The sequence below is a fragment of the Lonchura striata genome, chromosome 12 (genome assembly GCF_046129695.1).
Source record: "Lonchura striata isolate bLonStr1 chromosome 12, bLonStr1.mat, whole genome shotgun sequence".
NCBI classification, from domain to species: domain Eukaryota; kingdom Metazoa; phylum Chordata; class Aves; order Passeriformes; family Estrildidae; genus Lonchura; species Lonchura striata.
The window spans coordinates 12,552,328-12,568,522 of NC_134614.1; the positions used below are offsets into that span (position 1 = coordinate 12,552,328).

Genomic DNA, 16,195 nt, shown 5'->3' on the forward strand with positions numbered 1-16,195 from the left:
TTCACTCCGTGCTGAGCCCAGTGCCAGCAGCCAGGTCCAACATGCATCCTGGGTGGGCACGGCTGGGGTGCTTGCAGGGAGGGATCTGCCTGTGTGCTATACAGGGGGTTTATGTGTCTGTGTGTCTGCCCACTGTGCTCAAGACTGAATGCTGGCACCCAAATGGGCCATGTGGGGAGACACACAGACCCCCCAAAACTGTTGCCAGAACTGCATGAAGAGAAGCATCACCTCTCACCTCCCACCTTTCTCATGATACCCTAAACGGCTGTTGCCCCCAGCATGGATGTTGGCACCGGCAGCGTGTCACCACCCTCGGTAGCACAACCTGGGGGTCAGCACAGCCTGGGAACCCCCTTGCCAAGGCTGCGGAAGGATGCGGGGTGGTGATGCCCTGGCCTGGCAGCAGACATGCTGTAGGAAGGGGTGTAGGTGCTGCCGGGGCAGGACATGCCCTTCGGCTGTGTTTCTGTGCAGGCGCTGGGCAGGCGGGGCGGCCGGAGCGGGGCAATGCTGCTGCGCGCTCCGGCAGCGCGGGCGGCTCCGGCTCCGGTGCTGCCCGGTGAGCTGGCACAACGTGCCACCTCCGATCGATGCTGAGCGTCACCACGAGGCTGCTGAAAGGCCTCCGGCGTGTCACCGTGCCGCTGGCACCCGCCCACGGAGGTGTGACCACGGGGAGCCGGATACGAAACCAGCGGCTTGAATGAGGGCCGCGATGTGCTCGGGCAGCGCGGAGCAGCGTGCCACATCCGTACCTGCTGCGGGAGCAGCACGGGCTGTCCTGGGCTGCAAACCCGTCCTGGCAAGTTTCTGTGTGCTCTGAGGGGCTCCCAGGAAATGCCCCCAGCGTCAACTCTACCAGGAGGGATTCCCCAGTGCTGCAAAACCCTGACAGAAAGCCCCTGCAGTGTGTCGGAGAGGATGGAACCCAGTCGAGCTTGCTGGAGCAGGACAGGGATGGGGAGCCAGCCAGCAGGATTTCTGGGGCTGCTTCTGTGTGGCTGCTGGGATATTCTCCATTAGGTATGGTGCTCGATCTTGCTCAGCTCCAACCCCATTGCAGCTTTCCTGTTGTCAAAGGCAACTGGAATTTTGCCTCTGGGGTTAGCACTTTCAGCAGGACAAAGTAACTGCATGGTGGGACACCAGGGTACCAGCACCAAGGGCCACAGATGCCCCATGTCATCAAGCACTAGAAATTGCTCTTTCTGAGTCAATGCTAGAGCTGAGCCTTGGCTGTGCAGGGACAGGGGTCCATCTAGTGAAAGGGTCTTGAGGTACAGAGGACCTGTCTTGGGAAGGGGTGAATTTCAGCACTGTGTTTACCAGCAGAAATGTGCTGCCTTGCCAGTCAGGACATGTCAGTCCTACTTGCTCAGGATTTTTCATGTTGGCAGGATTTGGCTTCACATCCTCACCTGTTTTCTGCAGAGTGGGGAATGTCCCACCTCTCAGAAAGGGATTAATTGCTTGTCTGTATTTTTATCCAGTATAGTCTGAAATTATCCAAAACTGGAGCAAAGGGGAATGTGGAACTGGGGAGATCAGAACCTCAGGGGTAGCTGGCTGAGCTGCAGGAGCAGATACTATGATACAGGAGCATGTACAACACCCAAAGCAAACAGAGCTACCCACACCCCCAAGATCTGCACTCTGCTAATGACAGGGCTGGATGGCTCTGGAGGCAGCTGGCACAGGTCAGTACTTCAACAAAAGCACATGTACATCTCTCCATGCCAGCTCCTTAAAATAACCAGATAGCATGTCTCTTTAACACAGCGAGAGTAAAACAAGGGCAGTTTCTCACTTTCTCTTTGGCACAGTCCTGAGAGACAGGGGAGCTGTGCAGACCTACCCCCCCCCAAGCTGCAGCAGTGCCCCTCACCAGTCTCATCATAGACAGATATTTTTCAAGGCTGAGCTGCATCCACTGCTCTGATGGCTGTCCATGCCTGTGCCACTGCCAGCCTGCTCCTCTGGGGTGAATATAGGCTGACGTCATTGTTAGTAATACAACACATGGGCATTTTTCCCCAAGGGCATTTCTTGGACTGAGGAATGACCTTCCACTAAGTACAGTTAATTGCTAACAGGAGCAGGGAGTTGAGGGGTGCCAGTCCTGATGCATAGAGGAGGGGCAGGGGGAAGGAGGGAGCCTGGGTAATTTGGCATTCCTTTCCCATCCAGGTAAATTTGCAATGTTTTCCAAGAAGAAGTGACTCAGCCCTACCTGGCTGCCCAGAACAGAGGACCCTGGAGCAGGTGAGTTCCTGTGAGAAGCCATTGGCTGGCTCCAGCATCAGATGGCTGTGGAGGGGGAGCATTGCAGGGATTTTTCCTGGAAAATCATTACATGTTTGACTCAAGTTGCCCTGAGAGAAGCAAGCACAGCCTGGTCCCCAGTGAGCTGCACAGCAGGGATGTGATATCACATCTGTTGGGATCATGAGCCTGTGTGGGCGACCATTGCCTCCCTCTGCATCAGCACAGTGGGGCGGCTCACAAACCACAATTAAATGGTCCCTGCTTATCCTGCTGAGCTCAGGGCTTGCAGGCCCCACACTGGGTGGAGCCGTGAGTGTGCAGGGACACGGGGTTTGGGTTTTGCTCTGTGCATCACCAGCCCAAGGGGGTGACTTCTCTGTGGTTTCTGCCCAGAACATTGGCAACTGACAGCCAATTTTGTCTGTTCCCCCTCCCTGCTGTGCCCTGGGTGCTGTGAGGGTGGTGGTATATGTCCTGGGGGCCCAGGCAGTGGGCCTTGCTCCTCTAGGGATTTCTTCCCCTGTGTTTTCTGCAGAGGGCTGAAGGCTTTGGATTGCTGAAACCAGCACAGTTGAACCCAGAACTTGCTTCTGCCCAGTTGTGTATACATGAGAATACTGATATGGGGCTTTTGGGCAGCTGCCTCCTCTCCCCTGCAAGAGCCCTTGCCACTGGACTGGGAAAGGTGTATTTCCCCAGGGATATTATAACCCATTAAGTAGGTAATGGACACTTTGGGTTGAGGTTTTGGTTTCACCCACTGTGATATCAAATGGAGATCAGGCTCTTGGCTCATGCCCTGCCCTCATTTAAGGGCTGTGCTGCCTGGAGCTGCTATGAGGGCAGAAGGGCATCTCTGCTGCCTGCCCTGTGCTTGGCACAGGCAGGTGTTGGCGTGTGGGACTGGCATGAATAATGTGGTTGTTTGTGGTGCAGCAGCTGCTCCTGGGGTCTCAAGGATGGTGAAAGAACACAGAGGGTCTCCAGGACATCCGCCAGCATTCCAGTTCAAGGCGTGGGGGACTGTACAGAGGTTGGGGTGACCCCAGTAGCAGCCCACGCTCGGGGTGTTCCCATTTTTGCCAGCTGAGGGAGGTGACACATGTTGTTAGCTGGCACAGCAGCAGGATGGCAGCACTGGCTGCGACCCCTCCCTGATCCCAGCATGCCCACAGCTGTTTTTTAGCCCAGAAACATTGCATTCCCAATGCCATGGGTTAGGATTAGTTCTGGTGCTAACTAGAGCATCTTCCTCATGACCTGGAAAGGTGCAAGGAGCCAAGGGCTGGTGCTCATTAGTTCTTGGGGATTCAGAGTGGGGGTGATGTGCAGCCAGACTTCACCCTGGGATGCAACCTGGTGAAATCCATGCACAACCACCCCTGGATGGAGGAGATCCATCTGCCCTGTGAAGGCTCGTTGCATCGTTGCCGGTGTATCCACTCATCCTGCAGGTCTCTCTCATTTTCATGTGCTTTTCTCATTTGCTACACTGTTATTTTGTTCCAAAAGAACTTCAGGGGATTGTTTCTTCCCATCCTGCTGGGAAGAAGCAGAGCCACCCCTCTGCTCTCCTTGCTCCCTGGTGTAAGGAGGCCTTTCTTATTTTATTTTAGCACTTTGATGTCATCATAATTTATTTTTGCAGCAGAGTTGTTTTCATGATAAAATGGAAATGTTTCTCATGGGTGGCTTTAGAATGGAAGGCTGAGTGAGAAGGCTAAAAATAGCATTGTGTGAGCCTCTAGCTGCATGAGTGACTAGCTGGGCAGGGGCTGCTTGCTGAGCTGGTGAGGAGACTTGGTGGTCCCCAGGACTGTGTCCAAGGAGACCCATGCCAATGGTTAATCCCTGCTTCACTGGAGCACATGGCTGGTTCACCGGCCAAGCTCAAGATTGCTTTTCTCTTGAGCTAACCTTCATTATGCTGCACTAGAGGCAGACATTCCCTCTCCTGAGATGTGGTCCTCCTGAGATATCCCCTCTCTTTGTGTGAGCTCTTGATGGCTGGATGAGGACACAGAATCCCCACAGGAACATTGCAAATGGCATGGGTGCACAAGGCAGGGCTAATCAGGGAATGCTGAAACCCCCACCTTCTCCCTATCTCCAGAAAGGAGAAGGTCAGGAGCTGATGAGCAGGATGAAGCTAAAGAGCCATAACTGAATAGCTGGGTCTTCCCAGCCCCTGCCTCTCTCCCCAGGGGTGCAAGCTGGATGTGTCCCGAGCAGGACGTGGCTGTCAGCCTTTATCCACTGAAAGTAATGCTGCTGGGGAGAGCTCTCCCAGTAATGTCTCTCATTACATGATCTGACTGCCCCGCTAGGAGGAAAGTTCATTCCTGTTTACCCTGTTGACTCATCTTCCCTTTCATCTTCTCTCTCAGATGTAGCATATTATATGGCACTATAAATAGGGTTTGCTCCTGATTACATGTGCCCAGCTCTTACGGTTTCTTGCCCAGGTGTGACGTCAGCAGAGAGCCTCCCAGCATGGTTGTGTAACATTTTGTTATGGTTCTGGGAATGGGAGTGGGTGGGTGAGCTTGTCTGGGGCTGTCTCCTCCTTTTATTTTTGATGGCAATAGCTCTGAGGGTGCCTCTGACCAAATCTCATCACAGCATCCCTTTCTGCTGCTCACATCTCTTCTGACCTCCAAGTGCTGACTCCAAAAGCCCACTGCTGTGTGCCAGGCCCCACTGCCTGTCCCCCACTGTCCTGGAACTGCAGAGCAGGCCCATTCAGGCTGCTCCACAGTAGCTGAGAGCAGCATGGCAGATTCCTGTCCGGGTGGACAGAGATGATGCAGTCACTTGGTGCCCCATGCTTCAATTGCATATTAGCAGAATCCATCATATTTCCCAAGGGTGGCTTCAAAGCCTTGTAAGTGTGTCATGGATGGCAGGAAGACCATCACAGGAGCTTTTTTTGCTGTGTAGGTGCACCAAGTCACCCTGCAGCCATCTCTGATGAGGAGGTGCCAGGCTGGCTGGCCTGGCACAGCAACACTCCCAGGAAGCGTCAGCACATTGCTCAAAGGCGTTTGATATAAATAGATGGGCGGCTCAAAGTGAAAGCTGCAATCCTCTATGTGCCAGCACGAGACAGGAGTGGGTAAACACAGGTGGCTGCTGTGTCCGCCAAACGCAGCTCAATGACACCAGCAGCATCTCACAAGTGTGGCCCAGTGACATAAATATCCTCAGCATGGCTACGAGGTGGGGAGCAGGGTGAGCAAAGCCCACAGCTCCGATAGAACGGCGGAGTTAGCAGAGATTATGGGGCTACTGGTCTCCTTGTCTTCCATACAAATCCACGCCTGGGAAGTTAAGGACCTTGAAAATGATGGCAGGGATTGAGCTGACCTTGAGAGTGGGCTGGTATATCCCTGTGGTGCCAGGGATATCTGCTTGGTAGCAGTCCCTGCAGAGTTTGGGGGCTGGTGGTGCAGCTCTCAGCCTGAGGGCACAGTGAAGTCAGCTTTTTACTGAGAAATTACTTTCAGCTGCATGCAGGTGGGGTTAAATAGCAGATGAAAGTCAAATATTTACAGATTCAAATTAGCACACTGATCTTCCGGGTTGGGAAACCTTGAGCACCAATTCCTATGCTGAACAGAAATGTTGGTAAGCTGTGGCTTTGCCCTGCTCTGGTTTTGCTACGGAGAGCATGGATCAGCTAGCCTTGTTTCCCAGTGCTGTCCTTGAGGGACACCAGTTCCCTTGGGTTTCTGATGCCAGTCTCAGTGGGTGAAAGTCCTGGGGTGTGTTGCCAGGTTTTTAAGGCCAGGAAGAACAATGATCTCCATTAAGCGGATGTGTTCCATAATAGGGACTATTGTGACTCTTGCATTCTTTGGTCACCATTTGGGTGGTTAATTACCCTTGCTCTTAAGTAAACAGATAATTGTGCCCTATTAAAGGGAGGATGTTGAAGAGACAAAAGATGGGGTAGGGGCTCTGGTTATCTCAACTGCAGTACCTCCTCATGGACCTGCCATGCATGAGGGCAGATGGTTGATATACCAAGAATGGTGCTGCATCTCCAGGCCATGGGCCACCACTGGAGCTCTGCCTTGAACCTCCTACGACACTTTGAGGAGCCTGTCTCTATGGATCTGGGGTGACTTCTGATGAATTTGCATGACTCAGTGAATAGGGAATTGATCACTTGCCAGCAGGGCTGGCGTCACCAGCCAGTGTGAGAGAAATTTGATCAGAACAACCAGTATTTATTGAGGTGCTGGCACTGGAAGGGAAGCACCCTGGTGAGAGCCCTGGGGAAGAGGCTGGGACTGGAGAGCCTGGGTTTCCCAGCAGATTTAGGCAGCAGGATCAGAGCAGCCTCAAGCTGGTAGAAGCAGAAATCCTTATTGCCCTTATGACTGCTATGCCATTGTTCCTAGTTTTGCTTTGCATTGATGCTCACAGATGTACTGGTTTTAACTGAGATGCTGGAAGCTGTTCCAGTGATAAGGAGTCTGTCAGGACAGAGATGTGTAAGCTCATGCTGTGATGTCCCCACTTTATCCTTTCCAAAGCCCTCAGTGATAAGAAAGGTAGGAAGATGAAGAACCACAAATTCACACTTTGAAGAACTCTTCTGTTCACATAAAATAAGGGGCAAAAAAGCCTGAGTGTGTTTTCCCATCCTCCCCAGGGTGGCCCACAAGACTGAGGCTGCCTTGAAGTTGCCCCAGTAGAGATGCAGGATTTGGGACTCTTCAGGGGGTTAAGGAAAACTCTCCTGGATGGGTACCTGCACGTGACACAGGTGCTCTGTCTGTGATGTTGATTGGCTGTGGATTGCTTCTGCGGCATCAACCATGCAAAGTGGCACAAGCTGTGCTCCAAAAGCTGGGGAATAGGCCAAATAGGACTGGAGCAGCAGCCTGGGGTGAGCCACACAAACTGTGTCCCTGTGGGGTGACAGTGATAACAGGTGACAACAACCCCTTCTAGTTGTCAGCAGAGGTGTGCCACAGACTTCACAAGCAAGAGCGAAGTGAGCCTCTTGTCAACTTCCCAAGGATGGGAAAGCCCGTGCCAGCCCCTTCAGCTCCCTGTGGCTCCCAGCACATGTGCACGCCACCGGGCTTGTGCCTCCCTGCTGGCACAGAGCCAAGCTGCTTGCAATGAGGGAACCAAACCACAGCAGCCAGGAGGATTTTGCAGGCTCTTTCATTAACCTTGGCCCAGATAGAGTTTGGTTTAATAATCCCCTGCACAGATTGCCCAGATCAGGGCATTTGCTTCATCTCTGAGATGAGAGACAGAGAAAACCATCAGGAATATAGTTTTTTTCGGCAAACTTCATTATCTCCATGACCCATCTGACAGATTGGCCTAGGAAGGGGGGCAGCTGCTTTGCTCCATGCCAGACACAGCTCACATTCCTCCCATCTCCAGCACGGCTGCTGCGCTCACTCAGCTTATGAAGCCTGCCCTACTTTGGATCAGCCCACAGCATCTTTGATTTTGAGGTCAGTGACAGCTGCTGGCTAGCCTGCACGCCCTTACACCGTGTTTACTTTTTAAGCAGCACAATGTAAATTCAGAACTAAAAGCTTCCTTGAGCTGCTTTAACTGTTTCAGTATTCCTGCAGAGGAACTCGGTATGAATTGGGATGGAGTTCAAGCCTCCATATAGCTGTGGTTTTGCACTGAATGAGGCTTCAGTTCTGCTTAATTCTGAATTTGATTATTGATCCCTCACTAATAACTGAAGAGGAGACTGTGAGGACTTCATCATGATCTACAACTTCCTCTTGAGGGGAAGCAGAGGGGCAGGCACTGATCCCTTCTCTATGATGACCAGTGACAGAACCCAAGGGAATGGCATGGAATTGTGTCAGGTGAGGTTTAGGTTTGATATTAGGAAAAGGTTCTTCACCCAGAGAGGGTGGTTGGGCACTGGAACAGGCTTCCCAGGGAAGTGGTAATGGCATCAAAGCTGCCAGAGATCACAAAGTTCCCAATGCTCTCAGGCGCATGGTGTGACATTCTGGAGTTGTCCTATGCAGAATCAGGAGCTGGACTCAATTATCCTCCTCAGGGATATTCTATTATTCTATGAATTTGCGATAATTGCTTTATGTTGGGCTCCCACATAATCTGTAATCTCCTGTTGTGCCTTTTTCTTTGGGGGATGGAGAGGATCTTTGCAATTCTCTGATGACCTTCTATAGCCTCTCCCCTTTGGGGGATACTGAGCTTTTCTGGTGAGGTGTTTGCCCCATGCCACTGACAATGCACCCTCTGCCAGCCCTTCCCTGGACAGAGGCACCGTGACACACCCTCCAGTCCTTCTCCATTGGCCAACCCTGCCTCACTGGGAGAGCCTTAGCCCTGTGGTGACAGGCAGCTGGAGAGCAGCAGGAGGCCAGCAAGTTGTCATCTCTGTTCTGGGAGAACATGCTGTTCCCTTCTGCGAATGACTCGGGACAAAGGAATTTAACACAGAATTTCCTCCTTAAGAGCTCAGCCTTTGTTCTGGCCAGATGCTTCTGGGAAAGGGATTTTGGCCAGCTGGGATGCAGGAGGAGGGCAGACAGGACGGGATGTCCCTGGGTAAGGGTGCTGAGAGCTTGGATCCCTTTATTTCATAATTTCTGCTAATGGCTCTGGCACAGATTTCTGTAGCTGGCTACCAGGGAAGTTCTGAGATGGAGAGGTGGGAAGGAGAGAGGTTAAAAGCTGTTGTGGCTTAGGCAGCCCCTGCAGGGCCCCAGAGGTGCTGGTACACACGGTGTACAGCGTCAGCATGCCTGAGAAGGCACGCCAAGCATTTGCAGCCTCTCTGGCATGCCGAGGGCTCATGGAGATCCCCTGCCCCTCCTTGCTGCCCCAGGCCTGTATCATTTGCCCTGGGCAAGCTGCCCACAGCTGTTCACCCAGAGGCTGCAGGGATCTCCATGTCCTCTTTGCAAAAAGGTGTCAGCTGAAGCTTCCTCTTTGCCACGTGGCTGCTTGTGCCACCTTACAAGCTGAGCCACCCTTCCACGTGGCCGGCCAGCACGTGAACTGTTCTTGCCCAAAAGCACGAGGCAGTTGCCAGTCTGGAAATCATAACTTCCCTGCTGTAGAGCTCTCTCTTTCACTTGCTCCAGAGCCATGATGTTCTTGTTTTGGCTCAGCAGCGGTCTGGGTTCTGTGAACAGCTGGCATAATTAGGGCTTTTGGTGCCACTTGCTCATCATGGGCATTGAAACCCTTTGCAAATTTCTCTATAAGAAGTAGGTCAACATAAACACTCTCTTTGGAAAGAGGAGAAGCACAGAGAATTAATTAACTTGCTTGGTGTTGCAGAGCTAGGCAATGGCAGTGCTGTCAGAAAGCATCCCCCGGTCCTGAGGGAAGCGGGGGCTCTTGCAGCAGGGTGCTCCTCCTCCCTGCTGGGCACGATTGAGAGGCTCTATCCAGCAGCTGGCTGGTGCAGCCTGCTTGTCTGCTGGCTGTGTGATAAAGCTCCCATCCTTACAACCTTACAGCTCACGGTTGCTGATGCCTGGATGTTTGCAGCCACTGCCTATTTCAAAGCAGCAGATGCTGGCAGTGATGTAACCAGGTACTAAAAATAGCACGAGGAAGAGTTCCTGAAGCAGCATGAGAAACTGCAGAGAAGGGATAGATGGGAAGACTGAATTCACAAGAAATTACATTCCCAATCAGTGCTGATTCAGTCTATTCACTTGGCATTGCCTGGAGTGCTGCTGCTGCAGGGGCAATGGGCCAGGAGCGCTTGCTGCTGCCAGCTCCCTGGGTCCTGCAGACCTGATGGAGCTTGTTCATCCCAGTTGGGAAACAGCTCTGCTCATCCCCATCCTTCCCAACTCTCATGTGGGTCTTCTGGCTTGCATTCTTATCCATGGAGAGCTGGTTAGGAAAGCTGGTGGAGAAAACCATAGCTGGATGGTAGAGAAGGACTGAGATTCTTCATCAAGAGACAGCAAGTTGCGAATCACAGCCATGGACACGCAGGTTACAGCATTTTTTTGGGACTGATCTGCTAGCAAGTGAAGCAAGCTGCTTGGGAAGCCCCATGAACTAACTGTGGAACCTGCAGTAGCTCAGCCCATTCTTCTGTGGTGCCCATCAGATGAAGCTGAGCTCCCCCCCAGGCCATGGTCCCAAGGGGACTCGGTCATGGGAGCTCACAGCCCCTGCCAGCCTGCCCTGCAGTACTGTGGGCTCTGCCTTCAGCACCATCAGCTCTTCAGGGGGAACAAACCCACTGAAGGGAAGGATTTTGCACTTCCATGACTAAAGAGATTTAGTTGTATTTTTTTTTATATGAGCTAGACCTCAGAGTTTTCCCCTTCAAGGTGGGATGAAAATGCTTAACTGCTAAAAGGCACATGGAGTTATGCTTTGACTTCAACAGCATCATCTCCTCCTTGATGACTGCAGTAACATGCATGATTGCTCAGGGGGAAACCAACAGGAGGAGCAGGCAAGGGGAAGGAACAGGAGGAAACCCACATCCAAGCTCCTCCACAGGAGATAAAATGCAAGAGCAATGTGGGGAGTGCCTCTGGGGGCACACTGAGGGGTGGAAGGGAAAAGGAGGGAGGCTTTGCTTTCTTCAGTGGGGCATTAGTGCCAGCGTGTCTGCAGCCTGAGCCTGTGTTTATTTGGTTTCTGCAGACTTGATGGGCAGGGGACAGAGCTGCTGGTGAGTCTGCTGTCACAAGCTGGAGCCACACTTGGTTTTTGTGAGGAAGGAGGCACTGCAGACAACACCTGGCCCACCTGCAGCAAGATAGATCGTGGTGAGTGAGGCATCAGAAGCACTTTCCTTCCTGCACAAAAGGCACCCTGTGATGTGTGAAATACAGACAGTCCCCTTTCAATTGCTATTTCTGCCAGCTTTTATTTCTCTCATTTGACTTACTGATGTAAAATCTTGCAAGCATTAAATCTGTTGAATGGGGATGAGAAGTTTTAACCAATTCTTTACTTGAGGTACTCAATGAGGGATGTCTGCAGCTGCTGAGACAAAGCTTTTGACCTTCTCTTGCCCGCAGACACCTCCCAAAAGGTCTGCTGAGACCAGCCCTGATCCCACAGAAGAGGGAGCAGGATTTGTGTTTTACCTCTGGGCTGTGCAAAGTGGCTGAAGAAGTGAAAATGGTATTCAGAGGCAGGGGTGGCAGGTTTAAAGCAGCTGAAGGACAAGCTTATATTGATTGATGTTTATAGCTGAACTAACTTACTCCTGCCCTAAATAGTCTGCACTGAGCAGTGCTGGTGACATTTTGGCAGTACCAGGTGGGTAGGTGTGGTGGGGCGTGTGTCTGTGGGACACCAGCCAAAGCCCAGTATCACTCAGCTTGGGAAGCTCCCAGAATGTTCACTGGAGGAGTTTCAGCTCTTAGTCATGCTACTGTGCATGCTGGGGAGGTGGGCCTGTTTGCTGAAGGCAAAATCATGAAACTGTGACCATATAGAGGGCAGAGAGCAGAGCTGCTGGGCAAGGTCTGGGTGCCCCAACCAAGATTGAGGTCTCTGGCCAAAGCCTGAAGAAGAAAGTGCAATCCCAGACACAGGGATCTGGCCTTAAGCATGATAAAAATTAGTACTCCACAAATAATAATACAAATGGAGATAATTAATCTGGCCTGCTGGAACAGCCTTTGTACCACTGCCTGGCCCTGTGGGATGGAGAAAGGAGCAGAGGGACTTACCAAGGAGTGCCTAAGGGAGGCTCAGAAGAAGGAGAATCAGCAAGTGAAGATGCAGGAGATCAGGCACTGGGGGATGGGGCTGCCACAGCCTAGAGCACAAGAGGAAACTGAAACTGCCAGCTCTTCCTGGCTTCAGCTGCAGCTGAGATGGTCGCCCACGGAGCACCGCAGCACTGGCATGGGAGGCAGGAGTAAGGAGCTGACCCAAACCTTTGTGTGTTTGGGTTTTCACTCTAGCTGCAGTCTGCTGCCCCAGCCACAGCCCACCAGCCTGACAGATTCCCAGTACAGCCTCCCAATAGTGCTGGAAGACCATGTGTGGGTGATGTCACTGTGCCAGAGTGGCCATGGCTGTATACCTCCAGTGTTACCAGTGCCCACCAGGAGCTGGGGTCCTATCTGTGCATTTAAAGGCTTTGCCATGTCCAGCAGGAAAACTTAGGAAAGGTTGTATGGATAAAACCCTCTCTCTGCCCTCTCCTAACCTTTGGGAACTTGCTATCTCTGTATTGTTCTTTTAATGTGTTTTTTGGCAAGTTGTTTCATCCTACAATAGCACATGAATTCTGCCGTGGCAGCAGATCAGTAGGTAGGAGTCCCACTGGAGAGTTACAGCCTGGGCAGACAGGACTGGTGAAGGGAAGGCAGTGAGAGGACACGGCTGTAACTGGCATTTTGTTGTCAGGAGACCAAGACAGATCTCTGTTAGCAGCCCATGGACACTGTTTCCAGCGTGTTGTATGGCAGATGGGTAAGACAAACTTTCTGAGGCTGGGGATCTCATCTGAAACCCACAGGAGTGGATTTGGGAGTGGGTCTGTGAAGAGTCCCTGTTCACCTTGAGGCTGAAGATCTCCTGTGTCAGGCTAGGTAGTGGTTTGCGTGTGTCCCTGGCTCAGAGGCAGCTCTTTGTTGCTGCCCTCTTTTCTGATTGCACTCCTTCCTCTTCCCCAGGCAGCAGAGCAGGCTGCAGCAGGACATGGGCACAAACAGCCAGCTCAGACTCCTGCAGGAGCCCAACAAGCACAGGCACCTGGGCTGCCACACTCAGTCCCTTCCCAGCAGTGCGCTGCTGCTGGCCCCATTACCAACATAGGTGGCTCACAGGTGCTGTCTGCTTGCCTGATGCACAGCCAACAAATTAAACCTTAAACCATAAATTACCAATGGTTTTTGCCTGTGGTCCCTGGGTCTGGTCAGATTAGCTGAAAGGAACTTGGGGTGGAGAAAACCCTTTGCATTAATCATAGCCTTTTTCAGGAAAGCACTGATGCTTCACCTGCAGTCCCTCACACCTTACCTGGTGGAGCAGCTGCTGTCACCTCTACATCCCTGTAGTTCTTGAGAAATTGCAGAGCCATGCCTCTATCCAGTAAACAAAGTCCAGTTGTGTTTTTCTTATGTGACCCATCCATCAATATGTAACTGCTCAGGAGAAACAGAAAGTGCTGGCTTTGCTGCTGCCCTATGCCAAAATAGCCCAATGCATTGCTATCCTTCTTCTCCTAGCTCCATGCCCATAATTACTATTTTTGACCTTGGGAGGACTGAAGACAGAGCATGGAATCTATTTCCATGCAAGACACCTTGATGATGTTTCCCTGCTACTTCGTGAAGCACTGTCCTCCTTTAGTGGCCTGGCTTTTTCAGTCCTGAATCAGACACATCCTCTGATGAAATGTTTTGCAAGCAAATAATAGCTAGAACCACGTGAATTAATTTGAGCTACCACAGGCACGTAAAAATGGCACAGACCACACCATGTAGACAAAGCATGGAATTAAGATTGTTGATGGGGAATATGCAGTTAGAACATTGTATTGGGTTGAAACTGGATTGGAAAGAAGTGGTTGAATTTTGGGAGGTTTATAATTATTTGATTCAGGGTCTTGGTTTTCATATAAATGAAATTTTGCAACCCTCAAATGGTAAGAATAATACTGAATTATTTTGACTGGGAATTTTACACCAGTCCATGCCCTCTGTAAAAGGTTAAATTCTTAGCTCCTTAGGAAGGGATATGAAAAAAATAAAAATGCATTAACTTTATACTTGAAGGTGTGTCCTCTGGATTGTGAATTTGACAGACCAGGAGGGAGAAGCTTACTCTGCTGCTTCCTGTATTGTACCAGTTCAGTAAATAACAGGAAGTGCTTGTTCTTTTAAACTGTCTGTCTGGCACTTAATTGTACATATGTGTATATATACACAGTGTACACAAGGGAGAGGAAGGTGTTTGTGGAATGGGAACATTTGTTGCCTATTTGTTTTGTGAATGCTGTAGGCAGTGGGGGAAACTGCCTGCATGAGCAGATCTTCACAGGCTTAAGTGCATCTTCTTTGTCCTGGCCATGAGGAGGAGGGTTGAGTTGCATTGCTATTGCAGTGACTCCTGCAGCTACAGCTCCTTACCTGGCCTCACACAATTTTTCAGGGGAAAATGCTTCACAAAGTGCTGTGGGGTCACCTGGACTGCAGGGTCACTGGCCACGCAGCCAAAGGATCAGCCTGCCTTGTGTGTCTAGGAGCACAGCTAGCTGGAGGTTCATCCTGGACCTGATGGGATGGGGGGCTGGAAGATTAGGAAGTGACTCTAGGACATGTGCAGGCAAGAGCAGTGTGGGAAGGAAAGGCTTGCCAAGCTGAACTCAATGCTGACATCTTATTACAGGCATGAACTGTATCAGGGAAGCTGATCGTGGAGGAGGTAGGAGATGCCAAGTAACTTGAATAGGCTGGAATTACTCCCCCGCTAATTAAGAGGAACGCAAAGAAGTGCAGCAAGGAGTGAGGTTTGAGGAAACCTATTGCTGCTGTGAGCATGGGGGAGTATTCCCAGCCTCTGGTGGGCCCATGCAGCCACCCACTGGGGAAGGGTCCCATGGTCACCTCAGATCTCCTCTCCCTGCAGCAAAGGAACATAAATCAGATGTGAGCCTGGGCTAGCTCTGGACTTGTAAAAACAGATTAAAACTGTGTCAATGTCCAGTCATAACTGCCAGTCAGATTTCTTCAGCAAATTACAGACCTGCCTTCTCAAGTTCAGCTTCAGCCCAAAGAGGCATAGATTTGAAACAAAATTTTAATATTCAAGGGAAGTTGTCAGGTTTAAATGGTGAGAGAGACACACAAAACCAGATTTTTATATTAAGGTAATCATGATGGTACCAGCCAGATAAATGAGAACACTGTCACCAAGCAGGCCTGCTTGGCTTTGACTGTCAGTCTGATGAACAAGAGGCATATTTTATGCAGTGAGAACTATGGGGTATAATTGTCTCTTACACAAGACTCTAGCCATGCTTTTACTTTAGAGCAATTAGAAGCCAGAGATCTCTTGCCCTCTAAACCTCTTTGGTGAACCAGTGCTCACCTCCCCAAACCAAGGAGCCATTCCTGAGCTGGAGAAGCCCAAGGCCCACACACAGGCAGGCAGCTGGGAAGCAGAACTGGGAGGTTTGAGCAAGATGCCCTATGCAGCTCTGCCTTGGCAGCTCAGAGCCAGAAAGGCTGGGTCCCCTCTAGAAAAAAAAGGATGCCTGTTGCTGGGTGTGTTGTACAGCAGAAGTGTGGTGGCTTGTGTGGCTTTTAGCCCTCTGACCTTTATTTAAATGAAATGCAGAGTAATTTGTATCTAAGTGGAGTTGTTCTGTCTCATTAGTGTGATTAAATAGATGGCAGAGCGTTACTAAGTTCATTGTCAGAGAGACTGTTGCTTAGTAATTTAAACTGCAATTATCTCATTATTCTTTTTTCCTTACAACGAGGGTGGCTGTTGTTAGCCGCAGTTCACGCTTTGCATTCAAACCTTGACGACTGTGATTGCATTTTGAGCATCAGCCACTGGCCTGAAAAAGTCATCCAGGGTAAGGCCGAGTGGGGGGAGGCTCCAGGACCTTCAGCTGCGTTTGCCTGAGATTTGTGACGTACAGAACCAGAAGCACGGGATGTGCAGCGAGCTCAAGCACACAGTTCTCCCCTGCCTCAAGGGCTGTGCAGATGTTCCTCCTCCTCAGCGGGCGAGCTGCGCTGCAGCCCTGCAGCCATGCCCCGGGCCCGTCCCAGCTGACCACCGTGTCGCACACAAATGGTTTTCAGCAGGCACCGAGGGCAAGTTAGGAGAGCCCGTCCAAGGGTGCTGCGGCCCGCGGAGGTGGGAGACAGGTCAGGGAGGTGAACGGGACAGGCGCCAGCCTGTGCGTGCCTGGGTGGTGCCTCCAAGCTCGGGGCCACAGCAGCTG

The 16,195-nt window shown here is 51.3% G+C and overlaps 1 long non-coding RNA gene across 1 annotated transcript; it reads left to right on the plus strand.

Annotated features, from left to right (window-relative positions):
- The first annotated feature begins 10,179 nt into the window (after window positions 1-10,179).
- Window positions 10,180-11,200, plus strand: LOC116184089 (uncharacterized). The gene is made up of 2 exons (XR_004148825.2): window positions 10,180-10,248; window positions 10,915-11,200. It is a non-coding gene; the product is annotated as an uncharacterized LOC116184089 (long non-coding RNA).
- Window positions 11,201-16,195: the final 4,995 nt, after the last annotated feature.